At 45.9% G+C, this 19,900-nt stretch overlaps 2 long non-coding RNA genes across 2 annotated transcripts in view; one reads left to right on the forward strand and one right to left on the reverse strand.

Moving 5' to 3' along the window:
• Positions 1–19,900, forward strand: part of LOC110262085 — a 34,730-nt gene that overhangs the window by 2,898 nt on the left and 11,932 nt on the right. The window contains exon 2 of the long non-coding RNA XR_002346630.1: positions 19,142–19,309. This is a non-coding gene — a long non-coding RNA (uncharacterized LOC110262085). The remainder of the gene's footprint in view (positions 1–19,141; positions 19,310–19,900) is intronic.
• LOC110262084 overlaps positions 12,613–19,900 on the reverse strand; it is a 60,893-nt gene continuing 53,605 nt past the window's right edge. Inside the window, exon 3 of the long non-coding RNA XR_002346629.1 lies at positions 12,613–13,107. This is a non-coding gene — a long non-coding RNA (uncharacterized LOC110262084). The remainder of the gene's footprint in view (positions 13,108–19,900) is intronic.

Here is a 19,900-nt window from a genome sequence, read left to right on the forward strand (position 1 = left end):
AAAGTGCCAAAATGTTCATGGCAGGCTCCAGCTTGAATAACTTCCATTGCTCCCCACTGTCCTCAGGCAAGATCCCAATTCATTAGCAGAGCCCTGCAGGATTCAGCCTCTGCCTGTCTCTCCAGCACATTGATCTTGGGCCCTCCAGGGGCCCTATGGAGTGACTGAGGTTCTCTCTTCTCATGCTTTTGCATGTGTTGGAGCTTCAGCTTTTCTGCCCATCTCTTGATCTTCTTTTTTTTTTTTTGCTTTTTAGGGCCGCACCCACGGCATATGGAGATTCCCAGGCTAGGGGTGGAATCAGAGCTATAGCCGCCAGCCTACACCAGAGCCACCGCAACGTGGGATCCGAGCCACATCTGCAGCCTACGCCAGAGCTCATGGCAACGCCGGATCCCTAACCAGCTGAGCAAGGCCAGGGATGGAACCCACAACCTCATGGTTCCTAGTTGGATTCATTAACTACTGAGCCACGATGGGAACTCCTTTTTTTTTTTTTATTGAGGTGTATTTGATGTACAATAGTATATAAGTTACAGATGTACATTTAGTGATTCGCAATTTTTAAAAGTTATACTCCATCTATAGTTATCCTAAGATATTGGCTATATTCCCTATGTTATACAGTATATTATCCTCATAGCTTATTTTATTTTTTATTTTTATTTTTTTGTCTTTTTAGCTATTTCTTGGGCCACTCCCAAGGCATGTGGAGGTTCCAGGCTAGGGGTCGAATCGGAGCTGTAGCCACCGGCCTATGCCAGAGCCACAGCAACGCGGGATCCGAGCCGCGTCTGCAACCTACACCACAGCTCATGGCAATGCCGGATCGTTAACCCACTGAGCAAGGGCAGGGACCGAACCCGCAACCTCATGGTTCCTAGTCGGATTCGTTAACCACTGTGCCATGATGGGAACTCCTCATAGCTTATTTTATACATGAGTTTGCACCTCTTAATCCCCTACCCCTAAATTACCTCCCCACTGGTAACCATTAATTGGTTCTCTATGATGGTAAGTCCTTTTTTGTTATTGTTGTTTTGTTCACCAGTGTTTGTTGTTGCTTTTTTTTTTAATGGCCCTGCCTGAAGCATAAGGAAGTTCCCAGGCTAGGGGTTAAATTGGAGCTTCAGCTGCCAGCCTACACCACAGCCACAGCAATACCAGATCCAAGCCGGGTCTGCAGCCTACGCTGCGGCTCATGGCAATGCCAGATCTTTAACCCACTGACCAAGGCCAGGGATAGAACCCATGTCCTCATGGATTCATAAACTGCTGAGCCACATGGGAACTCCTGTTGTATTTTTAATTTTTTATTTTATTTATTTTTTTATTTTTTTGACTTCTTAGGGTGACAACCACGGCATATAGAAGTTCCTAGAGTAGCGGTCAAATTGGAGCTATAGCTGCTGGCCTATGCCACAGCCACAGCAATGCCAGATCTGAGCCACGTCTGCAAACTATACCACAGCTCACGGCATTGCTGGATCCTTAACCCACTGAGCAAGGCCAGGGATCGAACCCGCAACCTCATAGTTCCTAGTCAGATTCATTTCCACTGTGCCACGACGGGAACTCCTATTTTTTGTTTTTTGAGAAATCTTCACACTCTTTCCAGAGTGGCTGCACCAATTTACATTCCCACCAACAATGTACAAGAGTTCCCTTTTCTCCACATCCTTGCCAACATTTGTTTTTGAGTTCTTTTGGATGATAGCCATCCTGAAACGTGTGAGGTGATATCTCATGGTTTTGATTTGCATTTCTCTGATGATTAATAATGTTGAATGTCTTTTCATGTGGCTGTTGGCCACCTGCATGTTCTTGTTGGAAAAATTCATATCCACTTCTTCTGCCCTATTTTAAAAATAGGGTTGTTTGTTTTCGATGTTGCGTTGTTTGAGGTGTTTATATATTTTGGATATTAATCCATTATCGGTCCTACCATTTGCAGATATTGTCTCCATTTCGACAGGTTGTGGTTTCATTTTGTCCATGGTTTCACGCATTCTTAGAGACTGGGCCTAGGGGTCTTTAAGTCTCGGCAGCTTGGCCAAACTTAAGTTTGCTTTTCCACCTTCCAGGCTGCCATTGCACTTTGCAGTGGCTACTTAGCATGCATATGTGTGTTTGCATGCATATATGTGTATATAAGTTTAATATTTATAACTAAAGTTCTTAAACACTATGCTCTCTTCTGGTCTCTCTTCACCTTCTAACTTCACACAATAGTCTCAAGAGGGAGGTGCTAGTAACATATTCAGTCGCATAGCCAGGAAGTGACAGGACCTGTTTGGAACCCAAGCTCTGGAGACTGTTTCATTGCTGTCCCTTGGCTGTCACCACTCTGTGTTACAGTCTCTGATGTCATTCATTGTCACCTCTCTTGATTGTAAGCTCCATGATGGCAGGGACTAATCTTGCTTAGTCACTGGAACATTGTATGAACCCAAGGATGAATAAATAGGAGTTCCCATCGTGGCTCAACAGGTAATGAACCAGACTAGTTTTCATAAGGATTGGGTTGGATCCCTCGCCTTGCTCAGTGGGTTAAGGATCCAGTGTTGCCGTGAGCTGTGGTGTAGGTCAAAGATGTGGCTCAGATCCTGTGTTGCTGTGATTGGGGCGTAGGCTGGCAGCTGTAGCTCTAATTGGACCCCTAGCCTGGTAACTTCCATATGCCACGGATGCGGCCCTAAAAAACAAAACAAAACAAAATAAAAAACCAAGTGACAAATGCAGAGGCTTAGGCAGCAAGGGAGGCAGAGGGACCCAGACAAGCAGTTTGGAGGAGCCTGCAGTGTGGCTGGCTGAAGAGCAGCCCCTGGAGGGGAGGGGAGATGAGTGAAAACCAAAGGCTGGGGGGAACCTAGATCAGTGCTCCAGGGAGCACTGGGCTGACTCACGACCACCTCTTCCCTGTTGGGTGAAAGGGGCTGTAACTGGATTTCTGTCGGGGCAGTTTCCTGGGGTGTGTGCTGGTGGGGGTGGAGGGTGGAGGGGGGGATGTGGGGGGATGGGCATCTCGGATGACCTTGGAGCAGCCAGAGCAGCCTGCACCCTCCAGCCTTGCTTTTTCTGGTCCCAGCTCTCCACTCGCCATCTGCCTTGTTCTGTGAGAAGCTCCCTTCGTTTATCACGAGATCTCATGAGTCATTCATTTCCCCTCTGAGGAATAAATAATGTCAAGTCTCACAAAAGCCAAGCCGTCAGGTTTACAGGAGGTGTCACACAAAGGTCGAGCACAAGTTCTGCTTTCCTTTATAAACTTGAACTGGCATGGCTGTCAGGGGAGGCGTGTTGCCAGGCTCTCAGCTTGAGATTTTGGGCCATCGCCCCGGAGCCCTGGCTGCTTTACCTTCATCTGGATTTGTTGCTGAGATTGCCAGACTCGGCAAGAGGCAAAGCTGGCCCCAAGAATCGGAATATTGGCCCAAAGGGGGGAAATCTGAAATAAGAAGATGAATGAACATCCATCTGGCTGTGTCTCCGGTTTTCCTAAGACAGGCCTATCATTTATTTCACTGATGAATGCTCATGATGAACATCCTGAAAGTTAATGTTGTGTGTTACTATTCCAGAGCTGCTTCCCATAGCCTGTGACATGCAAAGCCCTTTGAGTGCAAAACCCAGGATGCTTCTGACATAGCAGAGAGAGTATGGGGTCAAGCAGAGGCCATTAAGATCTCGTGGCAAGTATTTTGACCTCATTCCAAGGGTGCGTTGTCATCTTTATATGGTGGTGTCTGATCCAAGCTTTTCTCTAGAATAGCCTCCCTACCTGGCTCGAGTCGGGATACGAGAAAAGCAATTTGAGATTATGATGAAAAGTAACTCACAAGGGGGTGTAAATAGAAGAACTGATTTAGCTCCTTGCAGGGCATAATTCTATTTTAGAAGAGGGACTTATTAATCAAAATCTAATTGATAGAAAGTTGGGTAAGACTTTTTTCTTTTTTGAGGGCTGCACCCATGGCATATGGAGGTTCCCAGGGTAGGGGTCGAATCGGAGCTGTAGCCACCGGCCTATGCCAGAGCCACAGCAACATGGGATCCGAGCCATGTCTGCAACCTACACCACAGCTCACGGCACCTACATATCAGCCACCTATACCACAACTCACGGCAATGCCGGATCCTTAACCCACTGAGTGAGGCCGGGGATCAAACCCGAAACCTCATGGTTCCTAGTCGGGTTTGAACCACAACAGGAACTCCCTAACCACTGATCTTTTTACTGTTTCTATAGTTTTACCCTTTCCAGAATGTCATATAGTTGGAATCATCCGTATGTAGCCTTTTCCAATTGGCCCCTTTCACTTGCTTAATTGCATTAAAGTTCCTCCATGTCTTTTCATGGCTTGACAGCTCATTTCTCTTTAGAATTGAATAATATCCCATTGCCTGGGAGTACCATGGATTACATTTCCGTTCCCTTCCTGAAGGGCATCTTGATTGCTTCCTAGTTTTGGCAATTATGAACAAGGCTGCTGAGAACATCTGTGTGCAGATTTTTGTGTGGATATTAAGTATGTGTTAGCTCCTTTGGGTAAGTACCAGGGAGTGTGACCCTTGGGTCGTGTATTAAGAGTATGTTTACTTTTATAAGAAACTGCCAGACTGTCGTCCAAAGAGACTGTACTGTTTTGCATTCCCACCAGCAGTGAATGAGAATTCTGTTGCTCTACACCTTGCCAGCATCTGGTGTTGTCAGTGAAGATATACTTTGAGAGGAATTTTCTAGAATCCCTCCATTACTCACGTAGGCCATCCTGAACTGATTCACTTTCCTCAGCATCAGAGAAACAAGGTCAGGGTCTTAACTGCCCCCCTGACTTTTTTCTTTTTTTGTCTTTTTGCCTTTTCTAGGGCTGCACCCACGGCATATGGAGGTTCCCAGGCTAGGGGGTCTAATTGGACCGGTAGCCGCTGGTATACCCCACAGCCACAGCAACGCGGGGATCCGAGCCGCGTCTGTGACCCACACCACAGCTCACGGTAACGCCGGATCCTTAACCCACTGAGCAAGGCCAGGGATCGAACCCGCAACCTCATGGTTCCTAGTTGGATTCGTTAACCACTGCCACAACAGGAACCCCTCCCCCCTTTTTTAAGGGCTGCACCCGTGGCATAAGGAGGTTCCCAGGGTAGGGGTCGAATTGGAGCTGTAGCCGCCAGCCTACTCCACAGCCACAGCAAGGCCAGATCCGAGCTGTGTCTGCAGCCTACACCACAGCTCATGGCAATGCCGGATCCTTAACCCACTGAGCAAGGCCAGGGATCGAACCTGCAACCTCATGGTTCCTAGTCAGATTTGTTTCCTCTTTGCCACTGAGGGAACTCCCTTAATTGTCCACTTCTGAGAGTGGCCAGAGCCTTACTTAGCTCTACCTGTTTCAGGTTTGGTTCAACTCCAATTTCCCTCTTCAGGGCATCCCCTAGGGCACCTTGGCACTATGTCCGCCCTGCCCCCGTCCTCAGTCACCTGCACTCTGCCGTGACAAGCTTGAACTTACTCTTTTTCTTTTTTGGGCCGCACCTGTGTATGGACGTTCCCAGGCTGAGGATCAAAGGGGATTTGCAGCTGCTGGCCTACACCACAGCCACAGCAACGCCAGATCTGAGCTGCAGCTGCGACCTATGCCTCAGCTTGTGGCAATGCTGGATCCTTAACTCACTGAGTGGGGGCCAGGGATCGAATCTGCAACCTCATGGATACTCATCGGGTTCTTAACCTGCTGAGCCCTGACAGGAACTCCTTGGACTTACTCTTCAAGTACTACATTGGAGATATCCCCAGAGCCTAGGAATTTAGGGCACCAACTCCAGAGCCAGATGGCCTGGGTTCCAGTTATGGCCCCAGTTATCTCTAGTTATATAAGTAACAGCTTGGAACAGTGCCTGGCATGTAGGTAGGGCATGCAGTTTAAGAAAAACCTTTCCTAGCCTCTGGTGCAGGGATCCTTCTGTGAGCTATATTTTAATGACCTCTTTAAATGCCTCTGTTCTTTTTTTTTTTGAAGGGCTTCACCCATGGCATATGGAGGTTCCCAGGCTAGGGGTCTAATCAGAGCCGTTGCTGCCGGCTTACACCACAGCCACAGCAACGCCGGATCCTTAACCCATGGAGCGAGGCCAGGGATCGAAGCCACAACCTCATGCTTCCTAGTCAGATGTGTTTCCGCTGTGCCATGATGAGAACTCCTTACCTCTGTTCTAAGACATGAGAGTCCTTGAAGATAGGGACAAGCTTTCTCAGCTTCATGCCTGTCTCTAGAAAACCACCTGGAGGAGGAGTTCCTGTCATGGTGCAGTGGTTAACCAATCCGACTAGGAACCATGAGGTTGCGGGTTCGATCCCTGGCCTTGCTCAGTGGGTTAAGGATCTGGCGTTGCCCTGAGCTGTGGTGTAGACTGCAGACACAGCTCGGATCCCGCATTGCTGTGGCTCTGGCGTAGGCCGGGAGGCTACAGCTCCAATTCGACCCCTAGCCTGGGAACTTCCATATACCACAGGAGAGGCCCAAGAAAATGACAAAGAAAGACCAAAAAAAAAAAAAAAAAAATGCAAAAAAAAGGAAAGAAAGAAAAGAAACGCATGGAAGATGGCCTTATCTCCAGGATTGTTGATGTCTTTTGCGGCATGGGTGTTAAAGGAGAGTTGGTAAATAAAACATGAAACAGACATCCAGAATATCACTCCTATGATGAGCTTTGTTGTAGGGAAGAGTGCCAGCTGAGAGGGAGAAGTGGGCTCATCCTAGAAGGAAGAATTTGAGCTTTTTGAGAGACCAGGGTGGGAGGAGAGGTGTCAGGATCCGTGGTCCTAGAGTCCAGCTCTTGTCTCCCTCCTATAGCTCTGGTCTGTGGAAGGACCACCAAGTGCCCTCCCAGAGGAGGTTCACCAAGCATTGAGATTCCCCACCGTCAAAAGATCCGGGGCTGAGCAGGGGCCACCGCTTTCTCGGGACCATGTGGATTTTGACATTGAACATGTCAGCAGTGGCCAGAGGGGATCAGAGAGCCTCCTAAAATGTTCTGGGAGTTCCCGTCGCGGCTCAGTCACTAATGAGCCTGACTAGTAACCATGAGGTTGAGGGTTGGATCCCTGGCCTTGCTCAGTGGGTTAAGGATCCAGCATTGCTGTGAACTGTGGTGTAGGTCACAGATGGGGCTCGGATCCTGAGTTGCTGTGGCTGTGGTGTAGGCCGGCAGCTATAGCTCCAATTCGACCCCTAGCCTGGGAACCTCCATGTGGCGAGGGTGTGGCCCTCAAAAGACAAAAAGACAAAAAAATAAAATAAAAATAAACATAAAATGTTCTGGACTGTGGCAGGGCTCCATATCCCTCTCCCCACCCTAGGAGAAGGATTTCCTCCCCTCCCCCACCCCTGCTCCACCAAATTCTCAAGATTGAATTTCCTGAGTGAATGGGGGCTCTGAACAAATGTAACTTTATTTAGAGACACAGGAACATGGACATTTTGGAACTCTAGTGAAGTGAGCTCAAATTCACACCTGCAATGTGCCTGTGGTCCTGGCCAAAGACCCAAGACTATTTGGGGAGTCTATGAACGCGGGCGGTATCTTGAAATGTGTCTAGTCTATTTTAATAAAACCATAGAAACAGCAGTTTCTGTTTACCTACTTCGAATAAAGGTTTTCCAGGGCAGTTTCCTGAGCATTTAAAGCACATTCAAAGGAGCTGTCTTTGAACAAAGATTCAGAAGACTTTCATGACTGCACGTTAGCAACCAGTTGAGTTTGTAACTCACCAGTCTGACACAGTTGGTTGCCCAGGCAACTAAGCCTGGCTCCTTTACACTTTGATTCTGAAAAGATTGGCATCTCCAATCAGAAGTTGTATCTCAAAGCCCCATCTAATCTGATAAAGCCTGCTAGGCAAAAAACCAAAATCCTGCTTTGCATATTGGCATCCATTTCACAAAGCTGCCCTATGCCTGCAGGTCCTGGTCTTTGCTCAGAATGAAAGTTGTTGAGACTATTGTGCTGTTGATGACTTGCAGTCATTCATCCAGGAATTACTAAAATGAATTAAATCCAGAGATAATCGTAATAATGTGAGAAAAAAGAATGTATACATGTATGTGTAATTGGGTCACCTTGCTGTACAGTAGAAAATTGACAGAACACTGTAAATCACTTATAATGGAGAAAATAAAAATCATTATAAAATAAAAAAAGATCATTTTATAGCTTTCAACAAAAAGAGACAATCAGAGTTCCCATCGTGGCTCAGTGGTTAACGAATCTGACTAGAAACCATGAGATTGTGGGTTCGATCCCTTGCCTTGCTCAGTGGGTTCAGGATCCAGCATTGCCGTAAGCTGTGGTGTAGGTCACAGACTCGGCTCAGATCCCGAGTTGCTGCGGCTCTGGCGTAGGCCAGCAGCTATAGCTCCGATGAGACCCCTAGCCTGGGAACCTCCATATGCTGCAGGTGTGGCCCTAAAAAGACAAAAAAAAAAAAAAAAAAAAAAAAAAAAAACCAAGAGAGAGAGAGAGATAATCTAAAAAATGTTCCTTTGGTCACTAGTGTCTGCTCGTTTCCCTCTTCAGTCTTCAGAGACTTCTCTCTAGGCTGTTCTAACAGCCTGCAGACTTATTTTCTTGTCCTTCTAAGTATCAGAAGAGTTTCTAAAAACAGAAAATAAATGGAATAGTAGGAGCAAGCTAAACACTATGACAAAGCACTCAGGGGGATCCTGACAGCGGGACACCCAGTAGACAACTATTCTGGACTCTCAGCAAATCAACACCATAAAAGCAGAGGTTGTTAGAGAGGAAAAGAAATTAAGGGATCCAACCATTGGTGTATCCTGTGATCCTAGAGGTTTTTTGGGGGTTTTGTTTTTGTTTTTGCTTTTTGTCTTTTTGTCCTTCTCCCCGCGGCATAAGGAGGTTCCCAGGTTAGCAGTCCAATCAGAGCTGTAGCCGCTGGCCTACACCACAGCCACAGCAACACCGGATCCTTAACCCACTGAGTGAGACCAGGTATTGAACCCGCATCCTCATGGATGCTAGTCAGGTTTGTTAATCACTGAGCCACAATGGGAACTACAAGATCCTAGTTTTTATTTTATTTTACTTTTTTGTCTTTTTAGGGCTGCACCCGCAGTATATGGAAGTTCCCAGGCTAGGGGATGAATCAGAGCTGTAGCTGCCGGCCTACGCTACGGTCACAGCAATGCCAGATCCAAGCCATGTCTGTGACCTACACCACAGCTCACAGCAATGCCGGGTCCTTAACCCACTGAGTGAGGCCTGGGATTGAAACTGTGTCTTCATGGATACTAGTCATATTTGTTTCTGCTGTTCCATGACGGGAACTCCTAGATCCTAGTTTGAATAATGTGTACAGCTATAGAATCTCTCTGGAGAACAATATGGTAATTAGAATATGACGAGTCCAAAATATTAAAACCAATTAAGGTGATTAATGTCATGACTTGTTGGGCAAGATAAATATTTTGGTTCCACAGTGCTCAAGTACTTTACATGACATGTCTCATTACTTCTCAAACACCAAGGGTCTTTCATGCCTCTGTTTCCCTTGAGGGAACCCATACACTGACAGGTTAAAAACTGGCCCCAGAGTTCCCATCATGGTGCAGTGGTTAATGAATCCGACTAGGAACCATGAGGTTGCAGGTTCGATCCCTGGCCTTGCTCAGTGGGTTAAGGATCCGGCATTGCCATGACCTGTGGTGTAGGTTGCAGACACGGCTCAGATCTCGTGTTGCTGTGGCTCTGGCATAGGCTGGTGGCTACAGCTCCGATTCGACCCCTAGCCTGGGAACCTCCATATGTCGAGGCAGTGGACCTAGAAAAGGCAAAAAGACAAAAAAAAAAAAAAAAACCAAACCAAAAAACTGGCCCCAAGAGGAGTTCCTGTTGTGGCTCAGCAGGTTAAGAGCCCAGCTAGTATGCATAAGGATTCAGGTTCGATCCTGGCCTCGCTCAGTGGGTCCAGTGTTGCCATGAGCTGCAGTGTAGATCACAGATATGGCTTGGATCCCATGTTGCTGTGGCTTGGTGTAGGCTGGCAATTGCGGCTCCAGTTTGACCTCTAGCCTGGGAACTTCCATAAGCTGTGGGTGCGGCCCTAAAAAGGAAAAAAATAAAAATGGCCCAAGATCACGTTGGCAGCTGTGGCAAAGGCAAGATCAAAATTTACAATCAATGACTTATCTTTCATCCACCCAAAATTTATTGAATGTTAGGCTCAGATCTATGTTCTGGGGATCCTGAGGTGATTGGAACATCAAAATTCCTGCTGTGAGAATTGAAGACACAGTTGAATTTAGCAGTTGGAATTGATAACTAGGAATTCCAGTTGTGGCTCAGTGGGTTAAGAACCTGACATAGTGTCTGTGAAGATGCAGGCTTGGTCCCTGGCTTCACTCAATGGTTAAGGGTTTGGTGTTGCCTCGAGCTTCAGCATAGGCTGAAGAAGCAGCTTAGAGCCTGCGTTGCTGTGACTGGGGTGTAGGCCTCGCTGCAGCTCTGATTCAGCCCCTGGCCTGGGAACAGCCATATGCCACAGATGCAGCCAATTTAAAAAAAAAAGAAGAAATGAATTCCCATCCTGGCTCAACGGAAACGAATCCAGCTAGCATCTATGAAGATGTGGGTTCCACTCCTGGCCTCACTCAGTGGGTTAAGGATCCAGTGTTGCCTTGAGCTGTGGTATAGGTCACAGACGAGGTTTGTTTTGGCATTGCTGTGCCTGTGGTGTAGGCCAGCAGCTGTAGCTCCGACTTTGACTCCTAGCCTGGAAACTTCCACATGCTGTGCCTGGCCTAAAAGGTAAAAAGAAAAAAAAAACTGATAACTACTTCTTCCATGGTTAGGCACTATTCTAGACTGACTTTTTTTTTTTTTTTTAAATAAGTTTAGCTCTATAAGATAATTTGTTTTTCCTGACAGAAAAATACTCAAGTCTGAAAAATGGAACTCTGGACTAAAACTTGACCCTTCCAAAAACAAACAAAAAACAACCCCCCCCCCGAACAAGTTAACTTAAAAAAAATAAACAACACACACACACAAGGAACATTCCTCCGTATCTTTTCAAATCATCATCCATTCCTGGACAAATGTTACAAACATGGGCAATACCCTTTACAATTCTGGGTTGCCTGGCCACTGGACTATTTTTCTCTGTTATAGACATCTGGTTGCAACAATTTTTGTACAGTCCAACCAAAAAGGACACTGCAGTGCATTTTCATAATACAGTGACCTGAATTTGCCAGGAGACTGTAGTGCATCAGGTGAGGCTTTGACTCCCTTATCGACCAAATTGCCCTTGTGCTGCAAAACAGAACAATCCCTGCAGTAGCCTGACCTACTTGGGGAGTCCAAAGTGTACACAGAAGCACCTGCCTCCACGAACACCATGGCCTTGTGTACACCTAACCCATAGCTCATGGTTCAAGGTTGCTGCTTGTTATGTTACATAGGCAAGGAGTCTCAATAACAAATTTTAAAACAGTCAATATTTCCCTCTAGACAGTTTCTGTACCTATCTAAACTTTCTATAATTTAAAATACAGCACAGGAGTTCCCGTCATGGCTCAGTGGTTAACGAATCTGACTAGGAACCATGAGGTTGCAGGTTCGATCCCTGGCCTTGCTCAGTGGGTTAAGGATCTGGTGTTGCCGTGAGCTTTGGTGTAGATCGCAGACGTGGCTCGGATCTGGTGTTGCTATGGCTCTGGTGTAGGCTGGTGGCTACAGCTCTGATTAGACCTCTAGCCTCGGGTGCGGCCCTAGGAAAGACAGAGAGACAAAAAAATAAAATAAAAATAAAAAATACAGCACAATCTTTTCGTATTGAAAAGTGTTAGAATAGGAAGTTCCGGTTGTGGCTCAGCAGAAACGAATCTGACTAGGATCCATGAGGACGAAGGTTCGATCCGTGGCCTTGTTCAGTGGGTTAAGCATCCAGCATTGCTGTGAGCTGTGGTGTAGGTCAAAGAGGCAACTTGGATCCCACCTTGCTGTGGCCGTCCATGGTGTAGGCCAGCAGCTGTAGCTCTGACTGGACCCCTAGCCTGGGAACCTCCATGTGCCTCAGGTTCGGCCTTTAAAAAAAAAAATGTGTTAGAATAAAGAAATGAAATGGAGCCTTCAGCAGTAATCATGAACACATAAAATTTTAAAATCATCCATATGATTATATTATACATATTTATAATGATGAATGCATTTGTTATTTCTGTTTTCAACCATGGTGATTGATGATCTTTATATTTCAGGTCTATTTTACAGTTTTAACACATATATTTTGTAGTAAAGGAAGTGAGACATCTTGAAATAAGATTTCTCTCTCTTCCAGGTTTCTGAAGATAGCATTCCTTTCTTTTCCCATTCATTGAGAAAAACTCATAATTCACAGTAATGTAGGGGTTTTGGTTTTGGTTTTGTCATTAGTTTGTCTGTTTCTTTGTTTTTGTCTCTTTTGGGGCTGCACCTGCAGCATATGGAGGTTTCCAGGCTAGGGGTCAAATCAGAGCTGCAGCTGCTGGCCTACACCTCAGCCACAGCAATGCCAGAACAAACCTCGTCTGTGACCTATACCACAGCTCAAGGCAACAATGGATCCTCAACCCACTGGATGAGGCCAGGGATGGAATCCACAGCCTCATAGATACTCATTGGATTCATTACCCCTGAACCACATCGGGTACTCCAATGTGGGATTTTTTTTTTTTTTTAAAAAACGATGCCCAGGAGGTTTGAGCTGTACATAAATAATTTAAAACAGACATCATTAGGATGCTGGAGTTTATATTTGCACGAAAAACAAATTTCAAATTTTGAATCTTCGGTATCCACAGCACCACGGGCTAGGGGAGATGGGGAACTTCAGTGGGAGGTACCATATCATGGAAGGGACAGTAGGAGTTGATGAGGCCCTCATTTGACGTCCCTTAGTGAATGTTGGCTGTCTTCTCCTTAAACACCTCATCCTCTTCCCTCTTGGCTGTGAAGTAGACGTATTATGTTTTTGTTTCTTATTATTGGTAGAGGGTTCCTCTTTCCTCTCCTTCTTGGCACCAGGGACAATTTGATGACAAGCTGAAAAACAGACCATTGGATAAGGGCTTTAGAGTGAGAAGAAAGAGGAGTTCCTGTCATGGCACAGTGGTTAACGAATCCGACTAGGAACCATGAGGTTGCGGGTTCGATCCCTGGCCTTGCTCAGTGGGTGGAGGATCTGGTGTTGCTGTGAGCTGTGGTATAGGCTGCAGATGCAGCTCCATTCCCGCATTGCTGTGGCTCTGGCATAGGCCGGTGGCTACGGCTCCGATTAGACTCCTAGCCTGGGAATCTCCATATGCCATGGGAATGGCCCTAGAAAAGGCAAAAAGACAAAAAAAAAAAAAAAAAAAAAAAAAAGAAAGAAAGAAAAAAGAAAAAATAGAGTGAGAAGAAAAAGAACAAAGGTTCCGCTTCTGGTCCTGCCTAATCTGTGTACAACTCCTGTTATAGGACAGAATAGATCACCCTTTGGGCCTTGATTCCATTATCTGTGAAAAGGAGAGCAGCAGAGATATCTTTAAGTTTCACTTTTGGCTGCAAAACTCCTATGATTTAAATCGAGTTTTAGCTGTGGTAACTAAGAAGCAAAATAGTAGCTGCAAGAGACTAAAGATTGATTATCTATCCTGTAACACCAAACTCCTAAAGCAAAAATGTAATTGAAATTTCTTCCAGAGTCATCCAGTTGCCCAAGGGGCAGAGCTGTCACAAATGTAATATTATTCCCTACTCCAAATGTTCCCTTTCATTGAAGGGAATCCATCATGCCACACTCCTGGCATCTCTCTGCACCATCACTCACTCTTTTCTAGAGGAGATACAGTAACTTGTCTAACGAGTGGGTTTAGAAGGAGAATCAGGACAGAGCCCCTCTCCTGGAAGCCTCTTGGGAGCTGGCGTACCTGCAGAGAAGGCGTGTCCTGCTGTTCCTTCATGCTATTGGCTTATAGGGCCAAGGCCCTGCCTGGGGGACTCAGTAGTCACCGTGTGTTTGTCTAGTTCTAGGGTCTAGTGTTAGGAAAACATTTGGCTTTTAAGTCCAAGCCACATTCTGCAATGTCAGCTTTCTTAGAAGCAAACATGATTTTTTTTTTTTTTTTTAATAGCTGCACCTGCAGCATATGGAAGTTCCCAGGCTAGGGGTCAAATTGGAGTTACAGCTGCCGGCCTACGCCACAGCCACAGCACCTTGGGATCTGAGCCGAGACGGCAACCTACACCACAGCTCACGGCAACACCAGATCCTTAACCCACTTAGCGAGGCCAGGGATCAAACCCGAATCCTCAAGGAGATTATCTCTGGCCCTTAACCCACTGAGCCACAACAGGAGCTCCTTAAATGTGTTGTTTTGATTTCCTTGTGTTTTGTTTTTTTGCGTCGGTTGCTAAAGTAGTTTAGCACTTGGATGATGTGCTGTTCAGGGGGTGCGGGGGAGGGGTGGTTTTCCCTAAAGTCCCAGTGAGTGGTACTGGACTATAATAACAAATGACTTTGGCCATGAACTTTTTTTTTTTTTTGCTTTTTAGGGCCATACCCAAGGCATATGGAGGTTCCCAGGCTAGGAGTCAAATCGGAGCTGTAGCTGCTGGGCTACACCACAGCCACAGCAACGCAGGATCCGAGCCACGTCTGCAACCTACACCACAGCTCATGGCAATGTGGGATCCTTAACCCACTGAGCAAGGCCAGCGATCGAACCTGCATCCTCATGGATGCTAGTCAGATTTGTTAACTGCTGAGCCAGGACGGGAACGCTGGCCATGAACTTTCAATTTAGATTCATACAAGTCTTCTCTCAGCCTTGATTGTCTCTGGTAAGGCCTCAATGACATCATTGCCAATTCTGGCACTTGGAATACCCGAGATCATTATCTTAGGCAACAATTACACAGCTGCACCGCACTCACGGTTCTAAAATGCTTCCATTTAAAAATATTTCAAATGCCAAAAATTTAAGCAATCACCGTGTGCCCTAAATATCTTGCATCCAACTTATTACAGAGCTGAATCAAGATGGGAAGGAAGAAGCATCTATTACATGACGTGGATGCTTGGCTAAAATGCAAATAACAAACCTACCCTTCTTACCATGTGTTTTGCCCTTGAATCCAGGAAGTAGAAGGGCTTGGAGCCACAGAAACTATGTAACTTAATCAATATTTAATAAATAAATAGAATAATACCTGGACTTCTTTAGGTACTAGGCGATATAGTAGTGGACTAAACACACAAAGATCCATATCCTCCATGAGCTTGTATTTGAGTGGGTGGAGACACACAATAACCAAAGTAAACAAAATGTAAATTAGTAAACAATGTAAATAAATAAATCAGTATGATAATGTTATGTGATGGCACAGTGTCTGGAGTCAAACACCTTGGGGTCAAGGCTCCACCACTTACAAGCTATATGACTTATTTAACATTTATGTGCCTCAGTTTCCTCATCTGTAAAATGGGGTTAATAAAATCTTTGTAGGTTTATCAGGAACCAATGCCCAGCATTCTGAAAACTGCCAAGGGACCATGTGGCTGATGAGGAGACTTCGAGAGAGAGGGGTCATGGATTGGTACTCTTTACAAGGAAAGCCTAAGACAGGAACTCAGGTACCCATGATTTATTTGAGGATGTGCTCTCAGGAAAAAGGGAGAGAGGAAAGTGGAAGAGAGCAGATGGAGCCTCAGCAGGTGCAGCCTGGCCCATGGGAAGCTCTGGAGCATGAATTGCACTGCAGAGGCATCCCCTCCTTGAGACCAGTGGGCTGGCCTTTTGTACCCTCAAATCAGTGAGTCATTGGCAGCAGACTGCCAGGGAGATAGTTTCTCCATCCCCTTGCACTGCTCTTATAAAAAACACAGATCGGGTAGCTTATAAACAACAGAAATTTATTTGTCACAGTTGTGGAGGCTGGAAGTCTGGGATCAAAATACTGGCATGAAAGGGGAGGGCCTGTTCTGGGCTGTAGATTTCTCCTTGCAGTGTTGGCATCTGGTGGAAGGCTTTGGGGATTTCTGTGGGGTCTCTTTTATAAGGGCACTAATCCCATCCACGTGGGCACCACCCTCATGGCCTAATCATCTCCCAAAGGACCCACCGTTGCATCATGGGTAGGATCTCAACATATGAAGTTTGGGGAGATGCAAATGTTCAGACCAGAGCACTGGGCCAAAATCAAGGTGACAGCAGGGCTGCATTCCTCTCCGGAGGCTCCAGGCAAAGGCTGAGAAGAGGAGCTGCAGGAAGCTCTTTCTGCCTTATCTCCACATCCTCCGTAGTTCAGGTCTGGCTCCAAACCAGCATGTCCCACCTATGAACCAACGGCCTTGCAGGAGTTCCCTGGTGGCTCAGCAGGTTAAGGATCTGGTGTTGTCACTGCTGTGGCTCAGGTTGTTGATGTGACATGGGTTTGGTCCCTGGCCCTGGAACTTTCTCATGCCACCCATGGCCAAAAAAAAAAGCGAAATCCTTGCAGGGAGACATGATGGGACAGTGACAGCCCCATATCCTCAGAGGCAACCACAGGAAAAATTCGAGCAGTACTTTGTGTGTGTTTTTAGGGCCACACCTGTGGAAGTTCCCAGGCTAGGGGTCAGATTGGAGTTGCAGGTGCTGACTTACACCACAGCCACAGCAATGCCAGATCCAAGCTGTGCCTGTGACCTACACCATGACTCACGGCCATGCCAGATCCTTAACCCACTGAGCAAGGCCAGGGATCGAACCCACATCTTCATGGATACTACTCAGATTCGTTTCTGCTGCACCACAATGGGAACGCCCGCACATGCATGTGGTATTTAAGAGGCAGAAATGCAGCACCAGCCATTTGAAGGTTGGTAGAGGCAGATGGAGCCGTTACCGAGGTACCAGTGGGTTCTCATTTGCTCCCGATTTTCCCCACTGCAAGTCCAGCTCTTCTTCATAAATGCTGGCTTACTGACCAGCAGTGACCCAGACCCATCAGGAAATGTCTTGCTGGGAGCTCACAGAGGTAGGAGCCACAGTAAGCCTACAGCCTTCCAGAGACCTCTCTCTGCCAGCCTCTCCCGCCACAGCTTTTACCTCCATCCAACTGGTCCACCTGCACCACGTATTTTTCGGACCTTTTCCTCCTCAGCTCCTTCCCAAAGTGTGTAAGGTTTGACTCCGTAATAAATTACCTATCCCATAATACTCATCGGGTCTTGCTTCTCTTATTGAACTTTCCTAGTACAGGAGGGAAACATAATTAACTTCATCTTATTGCATTTGTATCCTTCCTTCCCGATTGCCACACCAGATACCTTTCTGGCTGGCAGTCCCTGAATATAATCAACATGCATCAGTATAATCAATGTGACATTAAATATCATGTCCCCGACTATCTGGCAGGGGAAGCACGAGAGAACTCTTTTCAGGAGAACTGTAATCAATATAAAGTTTGTTGTCAGTGAGACAAACAGAAACGGGGGGCCCAAAAGCAAATTGTCCCTTCTCGTATCTTGCTTGCAGGGAACTGAAAATTCCCCCTTCTCCAGGGCTGTCACCACCTGGTTTCTACTCCTGTTCTTGGCTTGAGTCCCCTCTCCCCCATCCCACAGCATGATGCTGAAGAGAGGCCGGCAGGACTTAATTCAGTCACGAAATTACTAAATTTACTCGTTCATAATCTCATGGTGTTACCCGGAAGCGTGTTAGCCTGAGGCTCAGAGGATCTGATTTCTGGTCTTATTTGCCAAGAACCCTCCGTGGGGTCAAGGGAAAGTCATCCAGCCTCTCCAGGCTTTAGGCTCTTTGAAACGTGTTATATAACAGCCATGCTAATTGAATAGAATATGGGTCTTCTGCTACATACATAAATTCATGGCTCCTGTAAAAGTCCTTTTAGAAAACTGTATTTTGGTGATTTATATTAGAGTTCTACAGAGTAGGGCACATGTCTCCTGGCAGTAATGGAAGAATGAATACATGGAGTTCCCGTCGTGGCTCAGTGGCTAACGAACCTGACTAGTATCCATAAGGATGTGGGTTCGATCCCTGGCCCCAATCCATGGGTTAAGGATCCGGCATTGCCGTGAGCTGTGCTGTAGGTTGCAGACAAGGCTGGGATCCTGAGGTGCTGTGGCTGTGGCTAGCAGCAACAGCTACGATTGGACCCCTAGCCTTGGAACCTCCATATGCTGTGGGTGCAGCCCTAAAAAGCCAAAAAAAAAAAAAAAAATGAATGAATACAGGGACTGACACTGACACAGCACTCTCACCTGATCCCAGTGTCACATGGTCTTGTGTCATGGTGGGATCACACACACAGAACCATCCTCAGGGAAGAGTGGGCCTTCCAGAACTCAGAGGGGCTGATGGTGGTTTCCTCCCTGTTTTATTTGCTTTTAGCACAGTATGACACACTTATGCAGGCCCGGCTGTATTATCGCACCTGTTTTTTAGAAATGCACTAGTTTTAATTAACTCTCATAAAATAGACAAATGATTTTAAAAGATTTCCTGCAAAGAAACCATGGACTGAAGTGTAAACAATAATACAGTCACAAGGAAATAAGCAACAAAAATGACAGAGCAGGAGTTCCCTGGTGGCACAGTGGACCAAGGATCCAGCATTGTCACGACTGTGGCTCTGGTTGCTGCTATGATGCAGGTTGGATCCATGGCCCAGGAACTTCCCAATGCTGTGGGTGTGGCCAAAAAAAAAAAAAAAAAAAAAAAGAAAAAGAAAAAGACGAAAGAAAGAAAAAAAGAAAAAGAGCAAACATTTTTACTTCCAGAACAAACTCCTTTGTTAGCCACATGAAAGGGTAAAAATAATGGGGAGAAAATGAAATCTGTTAAAAATTCTGACAAAAACATTCAAAATGATCAAGAAGATGGTTTACAATTTGGGTTTATGTCTGTTAAATTCACATCTACTGTCGTTAATCAGGAGCCTCTGCTTAAGGGCATATTGTGTCTTGAAATATTAACTAATGGAGTATAATGCCATAGTGATTGCAAGGCATTTAAAAACAGTACTTATTTCATCTTTATCTTTTTATTTTATTTTTTTGTGTGTTATAATGCTCATAACACCTGGGCAGGTATACATATTGGAAGCAGGTGCTACAAATGTTTTATTGATTAGAGGGATGTGACCAAAACGCTGCAGGCTACCAATTTGGACTGAACCTGACATGTCCACATGTCCATCTGACTCATGAAGAAGAGACGTGGATGGGGACCCAGCCCGGATTCTGCACTTCAAGATGGTAAGACACTGATCACTCTACTCTTTATGACCTGGGACCTAATTATAGGAGGGAAAGTAATCACTGTACTTTAGAAATTCACATAAATGTTTTCATTTCAACTGTCTGGACCCTAGCTCCCCAGCCTCGACTCTTAGGAAAAACAAAACTAAATGTAATAATCTTTCTGAGTTTGTGTCATGGCTCCAGGGAGATGAATCTGACCAGCATCCATGAGGACGCAGGTTCGATCCCTGGCCTTACTCAGTGGGTTAAGGATCCGCTGTTGCCGTGAGCTGTGGTGTAGGTCACAGATGTGGCTCCCATCTCACGTTGCTGTGCCTGTGGTGTAGGCCAGCAGCTACGGTTCCGACTCGATGCTTACCCTGGGAACTTCCATATGCCTCGGGTGTGGCCCTAAAAAGCAAAAAATGGACCAAAAAAAAAAAATGTCTTTGAATAAGCTGTTTATTTTCTCTCTTACCTGGCTCAACATCTAAGTAAATCAACATTGCTACCCTGTTAATTTTTTGGAACAACAGGAATCTGTGAAGATTTTTTGGATTCTGGAAAGAATCTTCTTAAGGTGTCGAATATGTGCAACATTTATTT

This window comes from Sus scrofa, chromosome 8 (assembly GCF_000003025.6).
Source record: "Sus scrofa isolate TJ Tabasco breed Duroc chromosome 8, Sscrofa11.1, whole genome shotgun sequence".
Lineage (NCBI taxonomy): Eukaryota > Metazoa > Chordata > Mammalia > Artiodactyla > Suidae > Sus > Sus scrofa.